Below are 13140 nucleotides of genomic sequence, written 5' to 3'. Positions count from 1 at the left end.
AAAACTTTGAAAACTTCAGCGCAAAACTCTTGACTCCGACACCGCCCCCAGAGGAGGCTGATTGGCTGAAGGCGGTGTCGATCAAACAGACGACGGGCACGGAGAAGGACGGGCTGCGACGTCGTGCGCTCCGAGCGACGGACGCCTATTGGAGAAAACGGCTGTCTGTCGAAGAGGCAGCGAGCGCTTATTGGTCAGACGGTGACAACAGGGGCGGGTGGAGCGCGCAGCACGACCCTGTGTGACCATTGGATGCAGGGCACGTCAGTTTAGGAGGAGGGTGGACCGCTGCAGCTGCCAAGGCACCCTGGATTCCTATTGGTCGCTGGAGACATGAGTGGGCGAGACGCTATTGCCCGGAGTGACAGTCCATCAGAGAAGAAGACGCTCAGTGGGCAGAAACGCCGTCCATCAGCAAGGGAGGCGCCTCCAATTGGTGGAGAGGGCCATAGGGGGCGGAAGCAAGACACGCGTCAGAAGGCCGCGCAGGATCCCCGGGCTCGCGTAGGAAGGACGGAGGAGGGACGCAGCAGCAGGACAGGCGGTCCGGCCGGCAGGTAACGGGGAGCCTGGGCCGGAGGAGCGATGCACGGGTCCGGGAGAGAGTGACGGGGAGAGTCCCCACGGTCACGACGGGCATCCACCGTCCGCCGGCCGGCGTGACCGTTGGGTTTTCCTATGTAAACATGTCACGCCGCTGCAGTGCCGCTCCCCGGCCAGCAGGGCGGCGGAATGGAGCCAGAGAGCGAAGCTCCCTCAGTCCCAGAGGGAAGCTCCCTCAGTCCCAGAGGGAAGCTCCCTCAGTCCCAGAGCGAAGCTCCCTCCACACTGTCCCATCACACACTCCCGGGGTCAGACACACAGAGTGAATCTCCCTCCACACCGTCCCATCACACACTCCCGGGGTCAGACACAGAGTGAATCTCCTTCCACACCGTACCATCACACACTCCCGGGGTGAGACACACAGAGTGAATCTCCCTCCACACTGTCCCATCACACACTCCCGGGGTCAGACACAGAGTGAATCTCCCTCCACACCGTCCCATCACACAGTCCCGGGGTCAGACACAGAGTGAATCTCCCTCCACACCGTCCCATCACACACTCCCGGGGTCAGACACAGAGTGAATCTCCCTCCACACCGTCCCATCACACACTCCCGGGGTCAGACACAGAGTGAATCTCCCTCCACACCGTCCCATCACACACTCCCGGGGTCAGACACACAGAGTGAATCTCCCTCCACACCGTCCCATCACACACTCCCGGGGTCAGACACACAGAGTGAATCTCCCTCCACACCGTCCCATCACACAGTCCCGGGGTCAGACACAGAGTGAATCTCCCTCCACACCGTCCCATCACACACTCCCGGGGTCAGACACAGAGTGAATCTCCCTCCACACCGTCCCATCACACACTCCCGGGGTCAGACACAGAGTGAATCTCCCTCCACACCGTCCCATCACACACTCCCGGGGTCAGACACAGAGTGAACCTCCCTCCACACCGTCCCATCACACACTCCTGGGGTCAGACATGGAGTGAATCTCCCTCCACACCGTCCCATTACACACTCCCGGGGTCGGACACAGAGTGAATCTCCCTCCACACCGTCCCATCACACACTCCCGGGGCCAGACACACAGAGTGAAGCTCCCTCCACACACTCCCATCACACACTCCCGGGGTCAGACACAGAGTGAATCTCCCTCCACACCGTCCATTCACACACTCCCGGGGTCAGACACACAGAGTGAATCTCCCTCCACACCGTCCCATCACACACTCCCGGGGTCCGACACAGAGTGAATCTCCCTCCACACCGTCCCATCACACACTCCCGGGGTCAGACACACAGAGTGAATCTCCCTCCACACCGTCCCATCACACACTCCCGGTCTCAGACACACAGAGTGAATCTCCCTCCACACCGTCCCATCACACACTCCCGGGGTCAGACACACAGAGTGAATCTCCCTCCACACCGTCCCATCACACACTCCCGGGGTCAGACACACAGAGTGAATCTCCCTCCACACCGTCCCATCACACACTCCCGGGGTCAGACACAGAGTGAATCTCCCTCCACACCGTCCCATCACACACTCCCGGGGTCAGACACAGAGTGAATCTCCCTCCACACCGTCCCATCACACACTCCCGGGGTCAGACACACAGAGTGAATCTCCCTCCACACTGTCCCATCACACACTCCCGGGGTCAGACACACAGAGTGAATCTCCCTCCACACCGTCCCATCACACACTCCCGGGGTCAGACACACAGAGTGAATCTCCCTCCACACTGTCCCATCACACACTCCCGGGGTCAGACACAGAGTGAATCTCCCTCCACACCGTCCCATCACACACTCCCGGGGTCAGACACAGAGTGAATCTCCCTCCACACCGTCCCATCACACACTCCCGGGGTCAGACACACAGAGTGAATCTCCCTCCACACCGTCCCATCACACACTCCCGGGGTCAGACACACAGCGTGAATCTCCCTCCGCACCGTCCCATCACACACTCCCGGGGTCAGACACACAGAGTGAATCTCCCTCCACACCGTCCCATCACACACTCCCGGGGTCAGACACACAGAGTGAATCTCCCTCCACACCGTCCCATCACACACTCCCGGGGTCAGACACACAGAGTGAATCTCCCTCCACACCGTCCCATCACACACTCCCGGGGTCAAACACACAGAGTGAATCTCCCTCCTCACTGTCCCATCACACACTCCCGGGGTCAGACACACAGAGTGAATCTCCCTGCACACCGTCCCATCACACACTCCCGGGGTCAGACACACAGAGTGAATCTCCCTCCACACCGTCCCATCACACACTCCCGTGGTCAGACACGGAGTGAATCTCCCTCCACACACTCCCGGGATCTGTCACACAGAGTGAATCTCCCTCCACACCGTCCCATCACACACTCCCGGGGTCAGACACACAGAGTGAATCTCCCTCCGCACCGTCCCATCACACACTCCCGGGGTCAGACACAGAGTGAATCTCCCTCCACACCGTCCCATCACACACTCCCGGGGTCAGACACAGAGTGAATCTCCCTCCACACCGTCCCATCACACACTCCCGGGGTCAGACACAGAGTGAATCTCCCTCCGCACCGTCCCATCACACACTCCCGGGGTCAGACACAGACTGAATCTCCCTCCACACCGTCCCATCACACACTCCCAGGGTCAGACACAGAGAGTGAATCTCCCTCCACACCGTCCCATCACACACTCCCGGGGTCAGACACAGAGTGAATCTCCCTCCACACAGTGGCATTACACACTCCTGGGGTCAGACACAGAGTGAATCTCCCTCCACACTGTCACACTCCCGGGGTCAGACACACAGAGTGAATCTCCCCCTACACCATCCCATCACACACTCCCGGGGTCAGACACAGAGTGAATCTCCCTCCACACCGTCCCATCACACACTCCCGGGGTCAGACACAGAGTGAATCTCCCTACACAACGTCCCATCACACACTCCCGGGGTCAGACACAGAGTGAATCTCCCTCCACACCGTCCCATCACACACTCCCGGGGACAGACACACAGAGTGAATCTCCCTCCACACCGTCCCATCACACACTCCCGGGGTCAGACACACAGCGTGAATCTCCCTCCGCACCGTCCCATCACACACTCCCGGGGTCAGACACAGAGTGAATCTCCCTCCACACCGTCCCATCACACACTCCCGGGGTCAGACACACAGAGTGAATCTCCCTCCACACCGTCCCATCACACACTCCCGGGGTCAGACACACAGAGTGAATCTCCCTCCACACCATCCCATCACATACTCCCGGGGTCAGACACAGAGTGAATCTCCCTCCACACCGTCCCATCACACCCACCCGAGGTCAGACACACAGGGTGAATCTCCCTCCACACCGTCCCATCACACACTCCCGGGGTCAGACACAGAGTGAATCTCCCTCCACACAGTCCCATCACACACTCCCGGGGACAGACACACAGAGTGAATCTCCCTCCACACCGTCCCATCACGCACTCCCGGGGTCAGACACACGGAGTGAATCTCTCTCCACACCGTCCCATCACACACTCCCGGGGTCAAACACACAGAGTGAATCTCCCTCCTCAGTGTCCCATCACACACTCCCGGGGTCAGACACACAGAGTGAATCTCCCTGCACACCGTCCCATCACACACTCCCGGGGTCAGACACACAGAGTGAATCTCCCTCCACACCGTCCCATCACACACTCCCATGGTCAGACACGGAGTGAATCTCCCTCCACACACTCCCGGGATCTGTCACACAGAGTGAATCTCCCTCCACACCGTCCCATCACACACTCCCGGGGTCAGACACACAGAGTGAATCTCCCTCCGCACCGTCCCATCACACACTCCCGGGGTCAGACACAGAGTGAATCTCCCTCCACACCGTCCCATCACACACTCCCGGGGTCAGACACAGAGTGAATCTCCCTCCACACCGTCCCATCACACACTCCCGGGGTCAGACACAGAGTGAATCTCCCTCCGCACCGTCCCATCACACACTCCCGGGGTCAGACACAGAGTGAATCTCCCTCCACACCGTCCCATCACACACTCCCGGGGTCAGACACACAGAGTGAATCTCCCTCCACACCATCCCATCACATACTCCCGGGGTCAGACACAGAGTGAATCTCCCTCCACACCGTCCCATCACACCCACCCGAGGTCAGACACACAGGGTGAATCTCCCTCCACACCGTCCCATCACACACTCCCGGGGTCAGACACAGAGTGAATCTCCCTCCACACCCGTCCCATCACACACTCCCGGGGTCAGACACACAGAGTGAATCTCCCTCCACACCGTCCCATCACACACTCCCAGGGTCAGACACAGAGTGAATCTCCCTCCACACCGTCCCATCACACACTCCCGGGGTCAGACACACAGAGTGAATCTCCCTCCAGACCATCCCGTCACATACTCCCGGGGTCAGACACAGAGTGAATCTCCCTCCACACCGTCTCATCACACCCACCCGAGGTCAGACACACAGGGTGAATCTCCCTCCACACCGTCCCATCACACACTCCCGGGGTCAGACACAGAGTGAATCTCCCTCCACAGCCGTCCCATCACACACTCCCGGGGTCAGACACACAGAGTGAATCTCCCTCCACACCGTCCCATCACACACGCCCGGGGTCAGACACAGAGTGAATCTCCCTCCACACCGTCCCATCACACACTCCCGGGGTCAGACACACAGAGTGAATCTCCCTCTACACCGTCCCATCACACACTCCCGGGGTCAGACACACAGAGTGAATCTCCCCCTACACCATCCCATCACACACTCCCGGGGTCAGACACAGAGTGAATCTCCCTCCACACCGTCCCATCACACACTCCCGGGGTCAGACACAGAGTGAATCTCCCTACACAACGTCCCATCACACACTCCCGGGGTCAGACACAGAGTGAATCTCCCTCCACACCGTCCCATCACACACTCCCGGGGACAGACACACAGAGTGAATCTCCCTCCACACCGTCCCATCACACACTCCCGGGGTCAGACACACGGAGTGAATCTCTCTCCACACCGTCCCATCACACACTCCCGGGGTCAAACACACAGAGTGAATCTCCCTCCACACCGTCCCATCACACACTCCCGGGGTCAGACACACAGCGTGAATCTCCCTCCGCACCGTCCCATCACACACTCCCGGGGTCAGACACAGAGTGAATCTCCCTCCACACCGTCCCATCACACACTCCCGGGGTCAGACACACAGAGTGAATCTCCCTCCACACCGTCCCATCACACACTCCCGGGGTCAGACACACAGAGTGAATCTCCCTCCACACCATCCCATCACATACTCCCGGGGTCAGACACAGAGTGAATCTCCCTCCACACCGTCCCATCACACACTCCCGGGGTCAGACACACGGAGTGAATCTCTCTCCACACCGTCCCATCACACACTCCCGGGGTCAAACACACAGAGTGAATCTCCCTCCTCACTGTCCCATCACACACTCCCGGGGTCAGACACACAGAGTGAATCTCCCTCCACACCGTCCCATCACACACTCCCGGGGTCAGACACACAGCGTGAATCTCCCTCCGCACCGTCCCATCACACACTCCCGGGGTCAGACACACAGAGTGAATCTCCCTCCACACCGTCCCATCACACACTCCCGGGGTCAGACACACAGAGTGAATCTCCCTCCACACCGTCCCATCACACACTCCCGGGGTCAGACACACAGAGTGAATCTCCCTCCACACCGTCCCATCACACATTCCCGGGGTCAGACACAGAGTGAATCTCCCTCCACACCGTCCCATCACACACTCCCGGGGACAGACACACAGAGTGAATCTCCCTCCACACCGTCCCATCACACACTCCCGGGGTCAGACCCACGGAGTGAATCTCTCTCCACACCGTCCCATCACACACTCCCGGGGTCAGACACACAGAGTGAATCTCCCTCCTCACTGTCCCATCACACACTCCCGGGGTCAGACACACAGAGTGAATCTCCCTGCACACCGTCCCATCACACACTCTCGGGGTCAGACACACAGAGTGAATCTCCCTCCACACCGTCCCATCACACACTCCCGTGGTCAGACACGGAGTGAATCTCCCTCCACACACTCCCGGGATCTGTCACACAGAGTGAATCTCCCTGCACACCGTCCCATCACACACTCTCGGGGTCAGACACACAGAGTGAATCTCCCTGCACACCGTCCCATCACACACTCTCGGGGTCAGACACACAGAGTGAATCTCCCTCCGCACCGTCCCATCACACACTCCCGGGGTCAGACACAGAGTGAATCTCCCTCCACACCGTCCCATCACACACTCCCGGGGTCAGACACAGAGTGAATCTCCCTCCACACCGTCCCATCACACACTCCCGGGGTCAGACACAGAGTGAATCTCCCTCCGCACCGTCCCATCACACACTCCCGGGGTCAGACACAGACTGAATCTCCCTCCACACCGTCCCATCACACACTCCCAGGGTCAGACACAGAGAGTGAATCTCCCTCCACACCGTCCCATCACACACTCCCGGGGTCAGACACAGAGTGAATCTCCCTCCACACAGTGGCATTACACACTCCTGGGGTCAGACACAGAGTGAATCTCCCTCCACACTGTCACACTCCCGGGGTCAGACACACAGAGTGAATCTCCCCCTACACCATCCCATCACACACTCCCGGGGTCAGACACAGAGTGAATCTCCCTCCACACCGTCCCATCACACACTCCCGGGGTCAGACACAGAGTGAATCTCCCTACACAACGTCCCATCACACACTCCCGGGGTCAGACACAGAGTGAATCTCCCTCCACACCGTCCCATCACACACTCCCGGGGACAGACACACAGAGTGAATCTCCCTCCACACCGTCCCATCACACACTCCCGGGGTCAGACACACGGAGTGAATCTCTCTCCACACCGTCCCATCACACACTCCCGGGGTCAAACACACAGAGTGAATCTCCCTCCTCACTGTCCCATCACACACTTCCGGGGTCAGACACACAGAGTGAATCTCCCTCCACACCGTCCCATCACACACTCCCGGGGTCAGACACACAGCGTGAATCTCCCTCCGCACCGTCCCATCACACACTCCCGGGGTCAGACACAGAGTGAATCTCCCTCCACACCGTCCCATCACACACTCCCGGGGTCAGACACACAGAGTGAATCTCCCTCCACACCGTCCCATCACACACTCCCGGGGTCAGACACACAGAGTGAATCTCCCTCCACACCATCCCATCACATACTCCCGGGGTCAGACACAGAGTGAATCTCCCTCCACACCGTCCCATCACACCCACCCGAGGTCAGACACACAGGGTGAATCTCCCTCCACACCGTCCCATCACACACTCCCGGGGTCAGACACAGAGTGAATCTCCCTCCACACCGTCCCATCACACACTCCCGGGGACAGACACACAGAGTGAATCTCCCTCCACACCGTCCCATCACGCACTCCCGGGGTCAGACACACGGAGTGAATCTCTCTCCACACCGTCCCATCACACACTCCCGGGGTCAAACACACAGAGTGAATCTCCCTCCTCAGTGTCCCATCACACACTCCCGGGGTCAGACACACAGAGTGAATCTCCCTGCACACCGTCCCATCACACACTCCCGGGGTCAGACACACAGAGTGAATCTCCCTCCACACCGTTCCATCACACACTCCCGTGGTCAGACACGGAGTGAATCTCCCTCCACACACTCCCGGGATCTGTCACACAGAGTGAATCTCCCTCCACACCGTCCCATCACACACTCCCGGGGTCAGACACAGAGTGAATCTCCCTCCACACCGTCCCATCACACCCACCCGAGGTCAGACACACAGGGTGAATCTCCCTCCACACCGTCCCATCACACACTCCCGGGGTCAGACACAGAGTGAATCTCCCTCCACACCCGTCCCATCACACACTCCCGGGGTCAGACACACAGAGTGAACCTCCCTCCACACCGTCCCATCACACACTCCCAGGGTCAGACACAGAGTGAATCTCCCTCCACACCGTCTCATCACACACTCCCGGGGTCAGACACAAAGAGTGAATCTCCCTCCACACCGTCCCATCACACACTCCCGGGGTCAGACACACAGAGTGAATCTCCCTCCAGACCATCCCGTCACATACTCCCGGGGTCAGACACAGAGTGAATCTCCCTCCACACCGTCTCATCACACCCACCCGAGGTCAGACACACAGGGTGAATCTCCCTCCACACCGTCCCATCACACACTCCCGGGGTCAGACACAGAGTGAATCTCCCTCCACACCCGTCCCATCACACACTCCCGGGGTCAGACACACAGAGTGAATCTCCCTCCACACCGTCCCATCACACACTCCCGGGGTCAGACACAGAGTGAATCTCCCTCCACACCGTCCCATCACACACTCCCGGGGTCAGACACACAGAGTGAATCTCCCTCTACACCGTCCCATCACACACTCCCGGGGTCAGACACACAGAGTGAATCTCCCCCTACACCATCCCATCACACACTCCCGGGGTCAGACACAGAGTGAATCTCCCTCCACACCGTCCCATCACACACTCCCGGGGTCAGACACAGAGTGAATCTCCCTACACAACGTCCCATCACACACTCCCGGGGTCAGACACAGAGTGAATCTCCCTCCACACCGTCCCATCACACACTCCCGGGGACAGACACACAGAGTGAATCTCCCTCCACACCGTCCCATCACACACTCCCGGGGTCAGACACACGGAGTGAATCTCTCTCCACACCGTCCCATCACACACTCCCGGGGTCAAACACACAGAGTGAATCTCCCTCCACACCGTCCCATCACACACTCCCGGGGTCAGACACACAGCGTGAATCTCCCTCCGCACCGTCCCATCACACACTCCCGGGGTCAGACACAGAGTGAATCTCCCTCCACACCGTCCCATCACACACTCCCGGGGTCAGACACACAGAGTGAATCTCCCTCCACACCGTCCCATCACACACTCCCGGGGTCAGACACACAGAGTGAATCTCCCTCCACACCATCCCATCACATACTCCCGGGGTCAGACACAGAGTGAATCTCCCTCCACACCGTCCCATCACACACTCCCGGGGTCAGACACACAGAGTGAATCTCCCTCCACACCGTCCCATCACACACTCCCGGGGTCAGACACAGAGTGAATCTCCCTCCACACCGTCCCATCACACACTCCCGGGGACAGACACACAGAGTGAATCTCCCTCCACACCGTCCCATCACACACTCCCGGGGTCAGACCCACGGAGTGAATCTCTCTCCACACCGTCCCATCACACACTCCCGGGGTCAAACACACAGAGTGAATCTCCCTCCTCACTGTCCCATCACACACTCCCGGGGTCAGACACACAGAGTGAATCTCCCTGCACACCGTCCCATCACACACTCCCGGGGTCAGACACACAGAGTGAATCTCCCTCCACACCGTCCCATCACACACTCCCGTGGTCAGACACGGAGTGAATCTCCCTCCACACACTCCCGGGATCTGTCACACAGAGTGAATCTCCCTCCACACCGTCCCATCACACACTCCCGGGGTCAGACACACAGAGTGAATCTCCCTCCGCACCGTCCCATCACACACTCCCGGGGTCAGACACAGAGTGAATCTCCCTCCACACCGTCCCATCACACACTCCCGGGGTCAGACACAGAGTGAATCTCCCTCCACACCGTCCCATCACACACTCCCGGGGTCAGACACAGAGTGAATCTCCCTCCGCACCGTCCCATCACACACTCCCGGGGTCAGACACAGACTGAATCTCCCTCCACACCGTCCCATCACACACTCCCAGGGTCAGACACAGAGAGTGAATCTCCGTCCACACCGTCCCATCACACACTCCCGGGGTCAGACACACAGAGTGAATCTCCCTCCACACCATCCCATCACATACTCCCGGGGTCAGACACAGAGTGAATCTCCCTCCACACCGTCCCATCACACCCACCCGAGGTCAGACACACAGGGTGAATCTCCCTCCACACCGTCCCATCACACACTCCCGGGGTCAGACACAGAGTGAATCTCCCTCCACACCCGTCCCATCACACACTCCCGGGGTCAGACACACAGAGTGAATCTCCCTCCACACCGTCCCATCACACACTCCCAGGGTCAGACACAGAGTGAATCTCCCTCCACACCGTCTCATCACACACTCCCGGGGTCAGACACGCAGAGTGAATCTCCCTCCACACCGTCCCATCACACACTCCCGGGGTCAGACACACAGAGTGAATCTCCCTCCAGACCATCCCATCACATACTCCCGGGGTCAGACACAGAGTGAATCTCCCTCCACACCGTCTCATCACACCCACCCGAGGTCAGACACACAGGGTGAATCTCCCTCCACACCGTCCCATCACACACTCCCGGGGTCAGACACAGAGTGAATCTCCCTCCACACCCGTCCCATCACACACTCCCGGGGTCAGACACACAGAGTGAATCTCCCTCCACACCGTCCCATCACACACTCCCAGGGTCAGACACAGAGTGAATCTCCCTCCACACCGTCTCATCACACACTCCCGGGGTCAGACACAGAGTGAATCTCCTTCCGCACCGTCCCGTCACACACTCCCGGGGTCAGACACACAGAGTGAATCTCCCTCCACACCGTCTCATCACACACTCCCGGGGTCAGACACACAGAGTGAATCTCCCTCCACACTGTCCCATCATACACTCCCGGGGTCAGACACACAGAGTGAATCTCCCTCCAGACCGTCCCATCACACACTCCCGGGGTCAGACACACAGAGTGAATCTCCCTCCGCACCGTCCCATCACACACTCCCGGGGTCAGACACGGAGTGAATCTCCCTCCACACACTCCCGGGATCTGTCACACAGAGTGAATCTCCCTCCACACCGTACCATCACACACTCCTGGGGTCAGACACGGAGTGAATCTCCCTCCACACCGTCCCATCGCACACTCCCGGGGTCAGACACAGAGTGAATCTCCCTCCGCACCGTCCCATCAAACACTCCCGGGGTCAGTCACACAGAGTGAATTTCCCTCCGCACCGTCCCATCAAACACTCCCGGGGTCAGTCACACAGAGTGAATCTCCCTCCAGACCGTCCCATCACACACTCCCGGGGTCAGACACACAGAGTGAATATTCCTCCACACCGTCCCATCACACACTCCCGGGGTCAGACACACAGAGTGAATCTCCCTCCACAGCGTCCCATCACACACTCCCGGGATGAGACACACAGAGTGAATCTCCCTCCAGACCGTCCTATCACACACTCCCGGGGTCAGACACACAGAGTGAATCTCCCTCCAGACCGTCCCATCACACACTCCTGAGGTCAGACACACAGAGTGAATCTCCCTCCACACCGTCCCATCACACAGTCCCGGGGTCAGACACACAGAGTGAATCTCCCTCCGCACCGTCCCATCACACACTCCCGGGGTCAGACACACAGAGTGAATCTCCCTCCACACCGTCCCATTACACACTCCCGGGGTCAGACACAGAGTGAATCTCCCTCTGCACCGTCCCATCACACACTCCCGGGGTCGGACACACAGGGTGAATCTCCCTCCACACTGTCCTATCACACACTCCCGGGGTCAGACACACAGACTGAATCTCTCTCCACACCGTCCCGTCACACACTCCCGGGGTCAGACGCACAGAGTGAAACTCCCTCCACACCGTCCCATCACACACTCCCGGGGTCAGACACACAGAGTGAATCTCCCTCCACACCGTCCCATCACATACTCCCAGGGTCAGACACAGAGTGAATCTCCCTCCAGACCGTCCCATCACACACTCCCGGGGTCAGACACACAGAGTGAATATTCCTCCACACCGTCCCATCACACACTCCCGGGATCAGACACACAGAGTGAATCTCCCTCCGCAACGTCCCATCACACACTCCCGGGGTCAGATACAGAGTGAATCTCCCTCCACACCGTCCCATCACACACTCCCGGGATGAGACACTTAGAGTGAATCTCCCTCCAGACCGTCCTATCACACACTCCCGGGGTCAGACACAGAGTGAATCTCCCTCCACACCGTCCCATCACACACCTCCGGGATGAGACACTTAGAGTGAATCTCCCTCCAGACCGTCCCATCACACACTCCTGAGGTCAGACACACAGAGTGAATCTCCCTCCACACCGTCCCATCACACAGTCCCGGGGTAAGACACACAGAGTGAATCTCCCTCCGCACCGTCCCATCACACACTCCCGGGGTCAGACACACAGAGTGAATCTCCCTCCACACCGTCCCATTACACACTCCCGGGGTCAGACACAGAGTGAATCTCCCTCTGCACCGTCCCATCACACACTCCCGGGGTCGGACACACAGGGTGAATCACCCTCCACACTGTCCTATCACACACTCCCGGGGTCAGACACACAGAGTGAATCTCTCTCCACACCGTCCCATCACACACTCCCGGGGTCAGACGCACAGAGTGAATCTCCCTCCACACC

The 13140-nt window shown here is 59.1% G+C and overlaps 1 protein-coding gene across 1 annotated transcript in view; it reads left to right on the top strand.

The window, feature by feature from the left end:
* Nucleotides 1–460: 460 nt before the first annotated feature.
* LOC134342239 (peroxisomal targeting signal 1 receptor-like) overlaps nucleotides 461–13140 on the top strand; it is a gene marked incomplete at its 3' end in the record, with an annotated part of 33732 nt that continues 21052 nt past the window's right edge. Inside the window, exon 1 of the mRNA XM_063040197.1 lies at nucleotides 461–557. The remainder of the gene's footprint in view (nucleotides 558–13140) is intronic.

The sequence above is a fragment of the Mobula hypostoma genome, unplaced genomic scaffold, assembly GCF_963921235.1.
Source record: "Mobula hypostoma unplaced genomic scaffold, sMobHyp1.1 scaffold_161, whole genome shotgun sequence".
In the NCBI taxonomy this organism is placed as follows: Eukaryota; Metazoa; Chordata; class Chondrichthyes; order Myliobatiformes; family Myliobatidae; genus Mobula; species Mobula hypostoma.
Note: the sequence above shows the minus strand (reverse complement) of the source record. Positions and strands in the feature narration are given on the sequence as shown.